General features: G+C 34.8%; 1 long non-coding RNA gene across 1 annotated transcript in view; it reads right to left on the minus strand.

Annotated features, from left to right (window-relative positions):
• Nucleotides 1-627: 627 nt before the first annotated feature.
• The window catches only part of LOC140141957 (uncharacterized), a 245,066-nt gene continuing 226,281 nt past the window's right edge, over nucleotides 628-19,412 (minus strand). Inside the window, exons 3-4 of the long non-coding RNA XR_011857492.1 lie at nucleotides 6,033-6,152; nucleotides 628-4,162 (exon numbers count right to left, since the gene is read on the minus strand). This is a non-coding gene — a long non-coding RNA (uncharacterized lncRNA). The remainder of the gene's footprint in view (nucleotides 4,163-6,032; nucleotides 6,153-19,412) is intronic.

The raw sequence follows: 19,412 nt of genomic DNA on the forward strand, positions 1-19,412 counted from the left end.
ATAAAACCATGGTATACTTAATCTTTGGTAAATGCGGGTATTAAAATAAAGTAACAAAGTTGAAACAGGTAAAAACAGAAACAGAAGACAACATCAAGACACACTAAGAGTATAATCTCGTGTGTCTGTCTCATTGATGGATATCAGCGCTTTCACATATTCTATTATTGTTTTTGTTTTTTAATAATCCTTAGTTTCATCACTTATATTACTTACTTGTATATATCAATTTCTAAATTCTTCTCACACGCAACTTAACACGACATCAAACATATTGGAAATATATTCAGGTAAGTTTCCACACAGTTTCATCATCAGATAAATTAGGTCGCTTTCACCTATGCGGGTCTGTATCCTTAAGTCAAAAAAGTGCCATTTAATAGCCAATTACTCACACTCTTTACAGTTGAGTTGAAATTGAGGATGATATAGGAATACTGATACATATTAAGTTATTAAATCAGCGCCTGTTTTAGCTGGAAGGCGAGAAAGCAATGAACTTTTTTGCGGTCCAGCGGGATGTGAGTCCACCGCAACAGCGTGTGTATGAGGAAAATAAGATATCGTTCATTATCTTGTGTAAGATACATACGTGTAAGATACATACGTGCAGTTGATAGGTTATCATATGGTAAGAGGCAGGAATTGTTAATTGACCGCATCAAATGATTGGACCCTTTCAGGAAGAATCTATAGTTCATCGACTCTGCTACTTCTCTTTTTTGAAGTCAACTGGCGCCTGTTAGTTAATGTTTGATTGTTTAATTATGTTTAAATTAGCGACATAATTAAGGAAACCTTTTTGTTTCTTTATATTTAGTTCAAAAACAGGAAATCTCTTAACCAAGATGGTTGAGAAAGCTTTTACCAGGCACGGTTGCGATGTATCACTGAAATAGGTTAAAATATTGTTTTAACAATTATGGTATGTTGTATTTTGTAACATAAGAGGCTGTATATCATACTTGTAAACGCTATCTTACGTACCATATTTTTAAGATCACTTATTGTCACACATACTTTCTCAAGTTGTACCTAACTTTCATTAAACTCGTTTTTTCTGTTAGCATTCGTAAAACACATTACTGAATATATATTTGTCTATATTCTCAGTCATCCAGGTATATAAAATATCAGATTGATAATTTAAAATCTGTTCAACTGGACTTACTATTTTAAACTGGCGACGTTTGAATAGATGGCTCCTCCGAAGCGGGAGGAACCATCTCTGAACAGAGTTGGAGGTCTGCGCCACAACGTGGCGGGCCTAACAGTTCTGCTATCCAAAAGATCCCTCGACGGCCCAGTCATGTGACCCGTCACGGGTCATTAACCAATAGCCGCCGAAAATCAGACGGCTGAGTAAACGTCGCCAGTTCAAAATAGTAAGCCCAGTTGAATAGGTTTAAATTAACAATTTGATATTACAGAATATAGTCATTTATTACACATTCACTTATACAGACAAGGCGACCAACATACGGGCACGGGGAAGATACAGAAGAAAAGAGAAAGGAAAATGGAAAATTACATGTAGAAGGAACACAAACTAGAAACAAGATATAGGCTACTTTTGGACTGATTATGGTATATACACCAGTTTGTAATAAACCATCAAAATAATATATACAAAATACTTATCATGATTAGTATGATTGCATGAAACCGAGGGTTGAGAGCCAGAAAACCTTAACTCACAAATGATTCCTTGGGGAGTTAAGGCTTCCTAGTTCTCAAACCTCGAAACATTGGGTTGTCACCATTTAAAAGGATAACGGTTCCACACTTTTCAAAATGACCACTATTTTTCCTAACTTTGTCAAAGTAGCAACTGCTCGTGATATTTTGACCGAATATGACGAAACAAATTTGATGGTTATACGTTTATTTATCAAATTAATCAGGCTGACAAATGGTGCCAAAGGTAAACAGAAGCTGTTTGCTGAAACAGAAGCTTACTACTATATTGTACAGTATCAGACAATTTTGTAGGACGATTATCGTGTCGCGTGAAATACGAAGGTAAACTCTTTCATATTCTTACTTATGTTTACAAATAAAATATTCTTATCGTGTTATTCTTCATTTGCCTAATCAATAAAATACTACTGCTATTAGTTATGGATTTACTGCAGCACAAAACGAGTAAACTGTATGCAAATTTCACTTGTTTGTTGAAACAACACCTCACGGTCACTTTACAAAACTACTTAGCAATATAAGTTTTGTTATATACATCATTGTTGAAAATACTTTATACATTTTTGTATTGTACTTCGTTGGTTAAATCTCTATGTTTGACAACTCATTGTGGCATGGGATGTGGGGAACTATTTTATCAAATTTGTGTAAAGAGGGACTGTTTAACTGTTTAAATTAAATGTATACAATTATATTATACATAACAACCAAGTAGTACTACATTTAATGTGGTGAAAGTTTAAATCACTTAATGCATTTAGTGTCTTTTATGTAATAGTAATTTATCTTTTTGTCAATTAAGTCCATCAATTACCTGTCTGTATATCATACAAGTACAAGATAAGTGTGTCTAATGAATACAATAATACGCCATGAGCACTAATGTGCCAAGATTTGATGTGTAACAACAAACCTGCTTCATTCCATTTGGGTTGTGTATTAACTCATTAATCACATTGATGATATTCTAAGAATAACAAAGTATAGTTTATAGTATTATGCTTACAAAATAATCAAAGTTTAGCATTTACTTCAACTAACTATAAAGCTGTTTCCATCATTAATGATGGCTCTCTTTCTTTCTCTCTCTCTCTCTCCAAAGTAAGGTGGTTAGCTGGTTTCACCGTGTAAACCGGTCGTAGCTTTATTCTTATTTTGAAAAAAGATGATGTTGGAACTTCAGTGAATCTGTACTGGACATGGTATGGAACCTTCCCGGGGAACTATTGATACCATGGAGGTACAGTCTGACATAATTATTGTCCCGGTATATTGTACCACTCTTTCCATTCTTTTGTATCCAAACCCCTCTGACCTTCTTAGGTACTTGAGTTGATACTTTCCCAGTTTATGATATCGCGTGGCTGACGTGTTGTTCTGAAGCAATTTCTTACCGGTGCATAGCAAGAGACATGGGACACTTTACCAAAAGGAGAGATTGGGCAGTCTGTATATTTATGGCAAAAACTGGCATAGAATACCACAAGCTGCGATATCACTAGCCATTTCCAGACAACGCGCATACTCACTCTCACTGGGTTTTGTTCGGTGCTTCAGTTTATTCCTACTGTATCTAAAACTAAGTATATCGATCCGCATTGGGTATCCAATAAATGCTAATAAGGCCAAGGGCCAACCCACCTCAAGATACCACCACAGATAACAACACGACAGGAGCGGAACAATATCAAGAACATTAAGGGGGTTCTACACCCCTGTCCAATTGTTTGCCTATTTTTGCATTTTTCTCAAAAATTATAGCGCGTTGGTGACAGGTAAGACATGTATATTATAGAGGCAAAGACTACAACTACTACACTGAAAATGCAGCAACTCAAGGCAAGTAGTTATTGATTTATTGATCAAATATTGGGTTTCCCTCATTTTTGACTGTAACTCCACAACTGTTGTCTGTGCTGAAATAAAGTTTCCAGTGCAGTAGTTGTAGTCCTTGCCCCTATAATATGCATATCTTACTTGTCACCAATGCACTATCATTTTTGAGACAAATGCCAAAATAGGCACAAAATTGGGCAGGGGTGTAGTACCCCCCTTAACATGAATTGATTACCGGTATGTTTGTGATTTACTACTAAAGTAATGAAGCTACCTCCGGTGTTTCACGGCAGCTTGAAAGACAGCTTGAATGTGGAATGGTACATAACATCTCCTCATGAGCATCGTATGCGTACACTTTATTAATTACATATCGCCTCACGTGTGAAAATAGAGCCCACTTGCCAAAAAAATATTCACCGTTGCAATAACGGATTACAGACACAGTACACTAAACACACTACATGCAAAGTACGATTTCTTGTCCATTTTCCTTTTCCCATTTCTTCTTGATGGTGATTTTCCTGTGTGAAAGACTTCCAAACATCAAAGGTCGGGGTTGAAAATAAATAAATAAATAAAAAAAGCGCGAGAAAGTTCTTCATTTACATCTCACGAACATTATCTGTTAAAAAGAGAAGAAAAAATGTGACGATGTAATTGATGTCTTTTTTTTGTAAGTATGTGAATAAAGTACAAAATATGGTTCAAACATGCATATTTATTCACCAATCTTTGCATAGGAACAAATTATAATGATTCATATTAAAGGGAAGATCAAAAATAATTAGATCGAATACGTAACTGGTACAGGCCTCAACCCTAGGCTATTTAGTACTCAGTGGCGTAGATTTCTTGTTGACAGAAGTATAGTGAATCCAGTACCTTTTGGTTAAATACCACTAATAGGCCTGGGCGATACATTGAAATACGACGAGTAACTATTTGTTTTCATGGCATCTGAAAAGACTGCATTAAAATCGCTGAAATTGATCAAGTTATATAGCCAAAAAGGGTTTGATGCTTCATTTTCTCTCATTATATGACATTTTTGTTGTAATAGTACCAAAACTCATACGCACGGCTTCGGTTTTTAGTAAATATTCGCCCTACCATATTGTAACTTTCAGCTTCGAGGGCGCACTGTCGTTTTAAGGTGTTTACGGTTCAGTGCGTTAAAACAAGAAAAGTATCAGGTCAACCTATATTGAATTTTTGATCATTTGGCATAGTTTCACCTGATATTAGTGGCATTTAACTGTGAGAGTAGCCATTTTCTCATTGAAACCCGTGTAATACATAATTAGTGGTATTTAGCCTTTTTATTTATTGATATACATATTTATTTATTTATTTATTTATTTATTTATTTATTTATTTATTTATTTATTTATTTATTTATTTATTTATTTATTTATTTATTTATTTATTTATTTATTTTGGCGACAGAATAAGTTCATGGCACAAATGCGCGCGTAGCGAGCGAATATTTTTGCACTTTGGGGGCTAAAATGGGCAAATATGGGGTTAATTTGGTCAGAAACCCATATTCAGGTGTCAACATTTATGGGTGATGATTGTATGGACCACCCCTGACAAAATATTGGGGATTTCCCCCATCCCACGGGATCTACGCCTATGTTAGTACCTTGTTTTCAAAATTACAAAAAATTACTCAGGCAATTATCGTAGTAGGGTGACGACACACTATGGTTTCGATGACTGAGTTGTGACAAAGGGTCACACACCGTCAAACACATAATTGATTGTGCCGCCACATACTCTGATTAAGAGTTATGCTTTAGTAACATTGACATTAATATGACATTCAGTATTTTATTAAATCTCATTTTGTAATCTGTTAACTGATAATGTTACCATTATATGTGTCACCAAGGGTTCATCATTCATCATCTTCAAATCAGTGGGTGTAGAGTTACGATATTGGGTTACGTTTTCCATTTTTCAATATTATTAAGGAGACCATGCATGTATACCACGAACTCATAATATCTATCTCATTAATGTAGCCCATATATCTAATTTCAGGTAGGACTCATGTGATGTGACCCCTGGGGATGTCACTAGGAGACAACAATCTGTGATCAGTTGAAAAATCCGTGAAAAAATCTGTTATCCAACATAGGTTTTTCATGGATTTTTTAACCGATCACAGATTTTTAACGGCAACTACTATTAATTAGGTACTGATATTTCACGATATGATTCAATTAGAAAAAAGAGCATCACGTTTGTTTTTACGCTATTTGTATCGTATAATAACAAATTTGAAAATTGAAATCAATATCAAGTACAGTCAGTCTACTCTGAAGTACAAAGTACCGACGCGGACGCAAATATTGTACCGACTTTGAAGGCACGCATACCTGCAACAGAGACGCAGCACTGCGCACTGTTTGCGCGCTGTATACGCGCGAGTTGTCACTTTGTACTTCAGAGTGGACAAACTGTAATTGCTATTTTTTTTAACTTACAAATATCAATGTCTTGATTCATCTTGCAATCTTCTTAATAGTTCAGACAGTTGAAAACTTGGCTCCTGATCGTTTAAATTCCACGGAGAGTCATCTATCATTCTTGAAGCAGCGGCATTTCTGAAGGACAAAAACATGCAAGGTACATTTAAAAAATCATTAACGCTCTTCCCTTTACGATATTTGTTAATATGTGACCCGGACAAAAAAATACTATATAATACAAACAGGATACAAAATGAGATGTACTCCCTCATTAAAATGTCTTTCCGCAGTAACAATTGTCGAATTTTTAGAAAATGATACTAACTAATGATACTATAATACCTTTAATCAGTTTTAATCAACTTTTCAACATCAGAACATTGCTGAAAAAAAAAAAAAAATTCTTATGATCTTATGAAAAACCTGTACAAAATCCCCATAGGACAAGTGGCGGCGCTGTGCCTAATTAGCTAATTGTGACGTCAGCCCATTACGACCACCATAACAACAGATGACGCCCAGGGTATTTGAACTCGTTTTTAAAACATGTGATGCATAACAAATGATCAAGGTTATGGATTGTGATACTAGAGGAATAAAGGTATCCCCCGATTACAATGGATTAGTAATTGTTATTCGATTATGTTATTTGCCACGATCCAAAAGAGATAACTTACATACAGTTAATATCTTGCAGCCTCACTACACAGTGGCGTAGCCAGGATTTTGGAACGAGGGGGCACAACTTGTAAATGTACCGACGGAAATATTTTTTGCCGACGGAAGTTGTGATTTGTTGATCAAATCAAATCAAAAAAATCACCCTCTACCCCCACCTTCCACCCCCCCACTGGCTACGCCACTGTCACTACATGGATTTCCTATCTAGCAGCGCTTTATAGTTTAATTTCGACTTCCAAAATTGTTCAGTTTTAACATCAGATCAGGCTCAAAATGCCAAAAAATACCGATCACCAGAAGGGAATGATAGAAGCATATCATAGTGAAAGAACATCTAACCGTGAAATTGCAAGATTATTGAATATTGACGAGGGATCTGTTCGATCTAATATGAGAAAAAATGGGATTCATGGCTCAATGGACAATCGCCCGAAATCTGGACGGCCGAAAAAACAACACCAAGATAATAATAACAACCGAACCCAAATAGCGTTTGTAGCAATAGGGTATTGACGTCACAATGAGCCTCATTAAACAACCCGCCACTTGTTTCAATGGATTTTTACTGTGTAATTTCCGAAAAATTTTGATATTTTTTTCTTTCTTTATTAAATAAATGATGGTTCCCGGTTCTTGCAATTATGACTATTATTGATTAAAGGGTTTATAAACTCCTCAAAAAAGTTTGGAAACTTTCAAAAACGGATGTATATCAGAAATTTTTGAAATCTATCTCCATATTGTTTCATATCAGTGAAAACATTGTTCTTTCCTGTCAAATATGACACTTCATTTGTGACGATAACTTATTCCACGGCTGAGTAACTTTCTTTGAAAGACAGAGAGGTCTCAAAGAAAATTTGCCAAAATAACTGACCATTGTCTGTGCTCATCTCATTGCTATGAATTAATTAATGAAAAATTGTTTGCATATCATTTTGAATGAAAAGTGCTAGGATGGTATTAACAGTTCAGGTGGATCGAAATGGATCAACGCAAGTCAATCTCTCTTGCTGGTCACCTCTTCATAGTGGTCATTTGCAAGAAAGCTATTGGTCAGCTTGAGACTGGCATACCTCAGAATCAAGTTTTGGATTTTCCCGCAGTATGATTTTCAAGCTAAAAGCTAATTTTCGTGAGACCGGATATGTCAAAGACAGACCCAGAAGTGGCCGCCCAAGAAAAACAACGGCTGCAGAAGACCGGTACATCAGGCTGCCAGCACTTCGAAACCGTGGACTAATGAAACAGAGTGATATTCCTTACTCATATTTACTGATGCAAATGGCGCAGACAGTGGCACATTTGGCACATTTTGTTTGAGACATCCTTGTCTTTTAAAGACAGGAAAGAACAATTGATATGAAACAATATGGAAATAAACTTCAAATATTTTTCACATTAAAGCCGTTTTGGAAAGTTTCCAAACTTTTTTTGAAGAGTTAGTGACAGTTAGGTTTTTCATTTGTAATATCATTACAATTCAACATTTTCTGCGGTGATGCGGAAAGACATTTCAACGCGGGAGTATATGTAGAGGGTGCTTTTCAAAATGGATGCCAAATCCAATTAAATTACGTGTTAAGGCTTAAAACAGGTACAATTAATGACAAATGGTTTTCTTTGATTTTGAGATATAGCCAAACAAAGGAAATGTTTCCTTTTGTTTCCTGTTGTTCAATAGGGATTTCTGCAAAATTCAGCTTTGAAAAATTTATGCTTTTTACTATCCTTTAAAAACTGAAAATTTAATTTAATATTTCTGAGTTCCGACTGATTTTGTTTCATCGCGTCATTATACAAAATATTGACAGGTCTGTTAGTTCAAAAGTTATTAGCTAAAATAATGAGAACATTATTACAATAATCGTAAAACATAACAAATTTTTGATGTAATTTTTGAAATTCTCAAAACTTTTTACAAAAGAGATTTGATTTCTGAGAAAAATGAGATAAAATTAATAAATCCTGCAATGGACGAATGTAAGTCTCCACACAAATTCCACCGAGTGTCCAATGTGCACAATCTGGTATTGATTACATTACATCCCCGGGATTTCATATTTTCAATGTCGAATACATCAAAAGAATTAAACCTAGTGGGATTTGGCCCCTTTTAATGAGCAACAGAATGTCAAGGTCACCGAAAGCCTCATCCCCTGGCATTTTTCTACATTAAATGAATAATAAGCAAGCACATGCCCATGAGGCTCTAAATATAAAATAGAACTTTACTCAAAATGGCTTTGAACACCGTTAGCCCTGAACGAGAGTGATATATTTTGCAATTCAATCACGGCCTCTTTCATTGATACCTTTTAATATGTCTCATACATCCTGCTTTAATAACATTACCTATAGTTCATATCACAAACTGTAACGGATTTGGACGGTTTTTTGAAATATTTCTCATTCTTCGATTAACACAGACAAGCGCCACTTAAATTGCCTTACAATATCAAAAAGAATTGTCAACAACATCCATATTTTCAGGGAAATCATTTTCCGTATTATCCTCAGTCTACTACTGTTGATCAAATGTATAAATCACACTATAGTACATTTTGAAATGGAGAATTCTTTTTTTCCTTTTTTGCCAATGGCTACGGAGGCTTTCTTAACTGTAAATCACCATTCTTACCACGAAAAGTGATTAAGCTAATATACACCAACACATTGCAGGGATAGGTGAACTTTCTCTACAAGTAAAGCCGTGAAAAGACATTAACGACATTGTCAATGTCCAGAGAAACATAGGATCATCAGTCAGTCAATGAAAAGTAACACACAGTTGATGATGGAGAATGGTTGCTCTGAAAATGATTTAATTAAAGTATGTTTTAAATTCTTTTTGATATTTACTACATGCCAACCAGCACGTAATATTCACATCACTTGTTAAGTAAGAAAGACGAATCAATGTTTTATAAAACAAAATTGTCAAACTTCCTTAATACAAAAGCTTATATAAAAAAAGTTCACAGGGTCGTCCTAGTTTGTTTTTCAGCACTAAAAAGAAAGAAAGAAAAACTGATTTGAATATCAAATTAGCACGTCATTGGTAACATTGGTAGTTTCTGATTAAATGCGTATCACTTTTAAACTATGCTCTGAGTAATGTTGAATTGAACACTTGAGTCATACACTCATTTAAATTTGCCGAGCTGTGTCCCCAATGTCGTGATAAATAGTCAAAAGAAAAATGAAAAGGTTAAAGGAATTCAAATACCTCTAGACAATTTCACATTATTGCTAGGAGCTTGTTTTGTTTTCAGAAACAGGGTTATATCCTGGATGGATGGGAGAAAATACATTCTATATAAAATATCACCCAATTTGTTGAAACCCGTTTTTTATGGGAAACCCTGTAAGCATACAACAATCTGGTCTTGGTTACATTTCATCCCCTGATTTCATATTTCCAAGAATTAAATCGAGTGGGATTTGGCCTCTTATAATGAGCAACATAATGTCAAGGTCACGGAAAGCCCTTTCTCCTGGCATTCTTCTACATTCAATGAATAATAAGCAAGCACATGCCCATGAGGTTCTAAATATAAAATAGAACTTTACTCAAAATGACTTTGAACACTGTTAGCCCTGAATGAGAGTTATATATTTGCCATTCAATAACGACCTCTTTCATTGATACCTTTTAATATGTCTTATACATCCTGTTTTAATAACATTACGTATGGTTCATATCAAAAACTTTAACGGATTTGGACGTTTTTTTTAAATATATCTCATTTTACTCTGCGATTAACACAGACAAACGCCACTTAAATTGCTTTACCATATCAAAAAGAAAAAAAAAAAAAAAAAAACATCCATATTACCGACTAATTTCAGGAAATCATTCTCCGTATTTAATGCATAAGTCACACTCTAGTCCATTTTGAAATAGAGATTTCTCTTTTCCATTTTTTGCCAGTGGCTACTGAGGTTTCCTTAACTGTAAATCACGATTATTACGAAAATATACACCCAACCCATTGTAGGGAAAGGTGAACATTCTCTACTAATAAAGCCATGAAAAGACATTAACGACATTGTCAATGTCCAGAGAAAGCATAGGATCATCAGTCCATATGATCAGTCAGTCAATGAAAAGTAACACACAGTTGATAATGGAGAATGGTTGCTCTGAAAATGATCTAATTAAAGTATGTTTTAAATTCCTTTTGATATTTACTATATGACTACCAGCACGTAATATTCACATCACTTGTTAAGTAAAAAAGACGAATCAATTCCTGACAATAACCTTGTTCAACAACTTTTATAAAACAAAATTGTCAAACTTCCTTTGATAAAAACAAAAGCTTATATAAAAAGTTCAAAGGGTCGTCCTAGTTTGTTTTTCAGCACTAAAAAGAAAGAAAGAAAAACTGATTTGAATATCAAATTACCACATTGGTAACATTGGTAGTTTCTGATTAAATGCATATCACTTTAAACTATGCCCTGAGTAATGTTGAATTAAACACTTGAGTCATACACTCATTTAAATTTGCCGAGCTGTGTCCCCATTGTCGCGATAAATAGTCATAGATGAAACGTTTTGGCAAAGGAATACAAATACCTCTAGACAATTCCACATTATTGCTAGGAGCTTGTTTTGTTTTTAGAAACAGGGTTAACTCCTCGAATGTTACTAGCGTATGGGCAGCAAGACATGATAAAATGAGGACGTTTGAACAGGGTTTAAATTAGATGATCTCCTGTAGTATTTCTCGAGTAACAAAGGCATATTTACTTTTAGAGTCATTTATCTCGATAGAAAATAATATCTTATACACAGTTTATGTGTCAGTCACCAGAACCCGTTGATTTTTTTCTTCTTAACACTGCAATTAGGGCGAACCTTTCTGGGAATCCACGTGTTGTTCCCGGTGTTACTTTAGGTAGCAATCCGTCACAGTATTAATTAATAATAATTTATAATATTCATAATCGCTTTAAGGACAAAATACTAAACTAGTAGGATAACATGTGAGTAACTTTGAATGAATTTTGATGTAAAGCACAGGCAGATATGCCGACGCGACGGTTTATCTTGGTAATTGTGTTGTAGCACTGAAACAAAAACAAACATTCATCATTTACCTTTAAATGACCGAATACATTTGCTTACAATTGGATCACCTTTATTATCATTTCCGAGAGCTGTTTGGTTGACATAATCACCGCACTACTGTGTGCATGTCCCACTTTCATCCCGTGTAAGGACCATGTCCATGCTGTCACACATCTCTGTTGTCTTTTTTTGTAAATCTGTTATAACCGTGCTTGCCGTTATTGTGTTTTATAGATGTGGATAACGGCTTAAAGTATTCCTTTTATTTTTTACTTTTGTATTTAAAACAATTATAGTAGCTTATACATTTCATTCTTGGGATTTCATCTTTCCAACTTCGAACGCATTCAAGAATTGTGTCTGTTTAAATCCAAACCAGCTGCCAAGGTCACCGAAAACATCTTCTCCTCGACATTCGTGTACGTTAAAAGAATGTCAAAAGAAGCCATACTCATAGCGCTTTAAATATTATAAAGTTGAACTTTATATTAAGTGTTTATGAACACCGGTAGCCCTGAGCGAGTGTGAAACATTAACTAAAATTCAATAACGGCCTCTTTTATTGATATCATTTAATATGTCTCACACATTTTGACTTAATTAATTATGCATGGTTCATGTGACTAATTAAAACGGTTTGCACTCTTAAAAGTATTACATAAAGAGGGTATGCAATTCGACGTCTCTCATGGCAGAGTCATCCTCATTTCAATTAAATTCTACCCTCCGTAAGGTACCAAGGGGCAATTCGGCATGATAATACAATAAGACAGGTATAAATTGTTGTGGAATAGAACTACAGACCTGTCCCTCAACATGGCTGCGAGTTTACCGTTCCGGTTGGTTTATTACACAGGGTCTATTTCTGAGCGGAGCTACTGTACTTCCTAAACTGATTTACCACATCAAAATGTGCGTTAAAAAGGATCAGTGACACAAACATTGTTGTCAAGTAATAAATAAACAAACCAGTAAACGTTATGAACGGTGCACCGAATTAACTATAGAACTACTAAGACATATTTTTAACACGGACTACTAAGTAGTTCTCCCTAACGTTGAATTATAAACGTCATATAACGTTATATTTTGTACTAATGTGTAGCTATGGGTTTCTGCTATCTAGTCATAAAAAAGTAAGTACAAACTTTTCCCACATGTTGTCATAATGTACCCCCCTGCAAAATTCATGCTAGTAAGGCAAAATTGATTTCGCCTTAAAATTCTACGAACATGAGAATAATATTAACCGAATTTTCGGCTAAACAATCATGGATTTTACTGTAGATCTGTCACCAACCCCCTTTATGATCATCTTTAATGGTTGGTCCTACCCCAGGTAAGGTGCTGGGAGTAAGAATGTTATCACTAAAATGAGCGCAAAGAATTGATCTACGATTAGATTATGTCGTTTAGTCGTAAAGACGCACATTTTTTTTATGACGAATGAAAACCCTTAAGGTCTAGAGCTAGTCTATTTCTATTTTGGAAAAAGCTGGCAACAAAATTATCTTGTTAACAGAGGTTATTCGTGTTCTATAAGCTGCATATCCTATCAGCGACTGCTACACTTTGTTTAGGACTTTCAAAAGAAGTACATGCATGTGCAACCATGACTGTTTCAAAAAAGCCCGCCAAAGTCATGCAGGTAACTCCGAGGTTGTGCATTGAATTGATTTGAATGAGGAATGCTACGGGAACCAGCGCCTTTTGTTAGAAGTCACACATGAGTAAAGTGGATAACCGCTATTCGGGTATGCTGAATGCAACTATGGACTGCTCAGTGACAGAAGTTGGTAAGTGCAATAGCTGTTCTGTGAACATTTGACAATTTTCACACAATATATTGTACTCATCTACATATGGCAGCTACATACACAGCTATTGCACTTACCCACTTCTGGCACTGAATAGTCGATATATGTACTGCCAAGGTGTATTTGAACTCCGTGACCTTACATCATATAAAACGTGTTTCAGTTTATCCCAAGGCATGTCAGAGAGCTCAAATAGGACCAAAATATTTATCCCGAGTAAGCAGTTGGACAGCCACATCTTGAAAACATTTTTATGGAGGTTATCCAAAGCTACAATATGATGCTTACTAAACTTTTGGCTTCAGTTTTATCGTTCCCGATGCACCAAATCTGTATTCGCTTTAACCAGCATATCTTAATCATGGGTAATTTCAATATCCTGGCACGTACGAAAACAGAGATGTAATGAGGGAGGTAGAACGTTTTGATTGCCCCTCGTATGCTGAATTATTGCGCATACATTTTATTTCAGTGTCAAACACACTCTACAGCTTCAATGATTGACATGACATTTATATATTTTTCATTATACACAAATACTTTATATTAAAGTTTATCATTTTGGATTCAATCATACTCATAATTATGCAGACATGGATATGCTCATATAACTTTCACTTCAAGTGCGCTGCAAGTAGTATCATTGAAGTGTTCGTATATTAAATATTGCGCACAGAAAGTATCTGAACACTTTATATTCTATATAAAAATGCCCAAAGAACGCTTTAAAAACTACACAAATAAGCAATTAGCTATAAACGTTCACCTGATTTTTAATCATTTCAAAGGCCCAAAAAGATATACGTCTTGCTTACAGCTGTATCGTTACGAGAGGTAGGGATAACTCCGAATGTTGATATTTTCTTGTCAGTAACGACTCGTTAAATATGCCTGTTCTAACAAGGTTAATTTAGATGTTCCCCCATCACAGCTTTTTTATGTAACAAGCTGGCGTCATTTTTACGTTAGTTTTATAGAACACGCCGGTGCAATTTATCTTTTGGAATGTAAGCCCTTATTTTCTGCGTCAATCTGCATGTGGTTTGTAACCGAAACACGTTTAATTAGAATTGTTCTTGACACAGTTAAGAAAGCAAACAATTATCATCCTCACAACGGCAATTTGGGGAAATCTTTCTGGGAAATTAAGCTTTTTACAAATTAATGATAATTAATTATTTCCCCTGTCGTCTCCAAAGTCAGAATAATAAAGAGTTGGAATCACATTTATTGTCTTTTTGTGCAATTTGCTTGGGGAGACTTTGATCGAAAGCGCGGGCAAGTATACCGACGCGACGGAGTATCTAGGTAATTGTGTTGTAGCACTAAAACGCATCCGTTATCTTTAAATTTGCAAATATATTTGTTTTTACAATTGTTTCAAAAAGAGGATAATGTGATTGAATTTAATCAAGTTTAGTTTCATTTCCGGGAGCTGTTTTTACAGTGGTTGTCATCATCACTAACCTATACTATGTATTTTGTCCCACATTTATACTGTTTAACGACCTTTGTCCCAAAAAACTATATTTCTCTAGAATATTGACAAAATGTGGATTTACTCTGAGTGAATTCTATACAATGAAATAAAGGGCACAATAGCAGCCCATGTCCAAATCTGTCAAGATTGCTGAAATAAGAGATATCCATGAAATCCAACATTATAGCATTACCAATATGGTTAAGATGAGTTGGAACCTTCAGGCCATATCTTTTCGGTTTTGGTATTTTTGTTTAAATACAGACTTGACATTTAATATGGAATATTTTTTCGCAAAATTCCAAGACTGGTCTGGAAGGGGTCTGCATAAACCTCACGGGCTAAATATTAATTGGGATGTGTCGTGGGACGGTGTAAAATAATTGTCTGACAGCAAATGTACTTTCCATTAGTTTACATTAGTTTACATAATGTAGGGAATTAGCCTAAAATGGTGGATACAAGGAAACTGAATTTGATTTTTGTGGAGTTAAAGTTTCTGAATTTGAGCAACATTATTCTGATATTATCAAATTAATTAGGGTTTGAGGCGACATTTACTGAGCCTAAATACCAATAATTGTTCGTCAGAACTGAATTGCACGTAATATTGTAATCTACCAGTTTTGAAAGGCGGAGGAGCTTTACAAATACCAAGGCTCTTTAAAGTGGTACGCAATCGGAAAGTTTGAAAAATGAAACCGCGTGAGTTGGACAACCAGAAATCCGCGCAGTTGTTTTTGTACCGCAAGTTTATAACATTTGACCCAGGGGACATTCAAAATTTCTGAGTATGTATCACTTTTGAAAGGCCTATTTTTAAGCCCCTCCCATGATAAACAAAAACAAAGGTACATTCCTAGTGTATATCAGCTGTAAAGAATGCCAATTGCTGACAAAGTTTAAGAAATATCACCTCAAACTTCTATTTGATATAACAGAACAATGTTGATTAAGTCCGAAATTGTGTTCCCCAAAAAGCTCAAATTCAGCCTCGCTAAATCAGCCATTTCAGGCAAATTCTTTACATTATGAGCACCAATATGTAAACTTATGGAAAGCACATTTTTTATTAAACAATTATTTTACACTATCTCCTGAAACACCTCAACTAATATTTAGCCCGTGCGGTTTATGCAGACCCCATTCAGACCAGTCTTTGAATTCTGCGCAAAAAATAGTCCATATTAAACGTAAAGTCTATAATACAGTTTATTTTTGATCTTATAGGGGAAGTGTAGTTTCCACATGTATTGCAGTTATATTTCTCTAGAAAATTGACAAAATGTGGATTTACTCTGAGTGAATTCTATACAAAGAAATAAAGGGCACAATAGCAGCCCAGCAGCCCGTGTCCAAATCTGTCAAGATTGCTGAAATAAGAGATATCCATACAATATCCAAAATTATAGCATTACCAGTATATGGTTAAGATGAGTTGGAACCTTCAGGCCATATCTTTTCGGTTTTGGTGTGTTTGCTTAAATACAGACTTGACATTTAATATGGAATATTTTTTCGCAAAATTCCAAGACTGGTCTGGAAGGGGTCGGCATAAACCTCACGGGCTAAATATTAATTGGGATGTGTCGTGGGACGGTGTAAAATAATTGTGTGACAGCAAATGTGCTTTCCATTAGTTTACATTAGTTTACATAAAATGGTGGATACAAGGAGACTAAATTTGATTTTTGTGGAGTTAAAGTTTCTGAATTTGAGCAACATTATTCTGATATTATCAAATTTATTAGGGTTTAAGGCGACATTGACTGAATCTAAATACCAATAATTGTTCGTCAGAACTGAATTGCACTTAATATTGTAATCTACCAGTTTTGAAAGGCGGAGGAGCTTTACAAATATCAAGGCTCTTTAAAGTGGTACGCACTCGGAAAGTTTGACAAATGAAACCGCGTGAGTTGGACAACTAGAAATCCGCCCAGTTGTTTTTGTACCGCAAGTTTATAACATTTGACCCCAGGGGCCATTCAAAAATTCTGAGTATGTATCACTTTTGAAAGCCCTATTTTTAAGCCCCTCCCATGATAAAAAAAAAACACTTGGTACATTCCTAGTGTATATCAGCTGTGACGAATGCCAATTGCTGATAACGTTTAAGAAATATCACCTCAAACTTCTATTTGATATAACAGAACAATGTTGATAAAGTCCGAAATTGTGTTCCCCAAAAAGCTCAAATTCAGCCTCCCTAAATCAGCCATTTCAGGCAAATTTTTACATAATGAGCACCAATATGTAAACTTATGGAAAGCACATTTTCTATTAAACAATTATTTTACACCATCTCCTGACACACGTCGACTAATATTTAGCCCGTGAGGTTTATGCAGACCCCATTCAGACCAGTCTTTGAATTCTGCGCAAAAATATTCCATATTAAATGTAAAGTCTATAATACAGTTTATTTTTGATATGCATGTATTGCAGTTATTTGAGTTACGACGAACAATAGGCCAAATTAAGTGTTTCAACTCTTTCCTCCTTCTCATGAAAGTTACATGGGGTAATAAAAAAATTATTACAATGAGCCTTGGTATCTCACGTATAACTTTTCTTTGAGTGTGGCCTTTACTTTTCTCAATATTTGAGTACAAACACCACTAGTTCAGGCACCGCTCCGACTCACCTTAAGAACATCTATATAGGAGTTTGAAAATTAACGACGCGTGAAAGGAAGTAATTTCAGACGTTCTAACATTGTACATTATCTCATTAATAATTGTGACGTGTCATGTCAAAAGGAGACACTTTTGGGCAGGATCATAAATAGAGAAATAGCCAAAAATCTGCCCGGGGTGATTTTTTCACAATTTGGGTTTGTTGCGAATTTGTGATGTTATTAATGTTTATTAATATTGTCTGATAGTTTCAGACCGGAATATAAATGGCATCTTGTATTTTTTGAGACATTTTTCAAGGTAATTCCCACCCTCAACATTGTCAATAATATTTTTAAAGGCCGATATCTCACTTTCGAATTTTATAATACTATAGCTTACGAACTCAATATCTTCGCTTAGGAATGTCCGATTTCATTGGGGAAAACAGCGTTGTGGAGCAAAATATCTCTATATTTAAGATAATGTAAAAACCTCAAATCTGATAACCTGCCCAAAAGTGTCTCCTTTTGACATGACACATCACAATTGTTGTGATATTTACGTTGGAAAAATTAGATGCATGATAGTATTTAACTCCACAACGTCAAAACGAATAGCTATTAGCCTATAACTAAATAAATAAATTACACTATTTTTTCATTTGTTTATTGTTTATTGTTTATTGTGAGGTGCACAATGTAAGATGAAGGTTGAAAATGTAGATTCAGATTCCGAGGCTTAACGAGAAACAAAATAAAGACCACATGCATCAATTTCTAATATTGTGTCTCAAGTAAATAATCAATACGTAATATCTCAATATATTTTTTTCTAGGACTCATGCCATCACATTGAACTATTGATCAAATCAATCAATACTCTGGAGTTAATAAACTACTTATTGAAGCGTTCGGTGTTAACCTGCTACCACGAATAGAGACGCTGCAATTCAAATTAACACGGTATTTCAATTATATTGCGTGGTCAAGTACCTCAAAAATTATGTTTTTTTATGAATTGACATAACGATTAATCTGCTTTGCGTAATAAGGTGAAACGACCAAGCGACAATACTTTCCAGCCCATATGTAACATACCAAATGTATAGCTACACAAAAGTTGAATATACTGGTATCTTCTCTTTCTGGTACTTAACATTTGTCTATATCGCTAAACTGATAACACATTGTCACACTTTCATTATAAAAATAGTGTTGTTTTCCACTACAAATAAACTTTTGAGGTACTTGACCATCAAATGGGAAATGGTGTTAGTAAACGCAAATTCAAATATAAATAGCGAATTTCTAAATCATTTCAAAAGCAACTAAAAATATTTTGACTATGGTCGGAAAAAGTCAAAGGTCGATGAACTTTTTACATGCTGTCACGTTTTTTAACATCCACCGATCGTGCCAAAATAAGTGTCAAATTCTTCCTCTTAAGGGATCTGGAATGAGCGTTTTGAGCGTTTCGACAGTATTTTTGTGGGACATGAGAGCACATCAGACATATCGAATTACATTCTGAATACGAAAAATGTCTTTCTGATATCAAATAATTTTCATTTTTTGAAATTCACGATATAATACAAACTTTATGACAAATTATTAAAATTTTCAGAAAATCTAAAGTATTCAGAATGCAATTCGATATGTCTGATGTGCTCTAATGTCCCACAATAAAATACTGTCCAAACGTTCATACCCCATCTCT

Source organism: Amphiura filiformis, chromosome 20, assembly GCF_039555335.1.
Source record: "Amphiura filiformis chromosome 20, Afil_fr2py, whole genome shotgun sequence".
Taxonomy (NCBI): Eukaryota; Metazoa; Echinodermata; class Ophiuroidea; order Amphilepidida; family Amphiuridae; genus Amphiura; species Amphiura filiformis.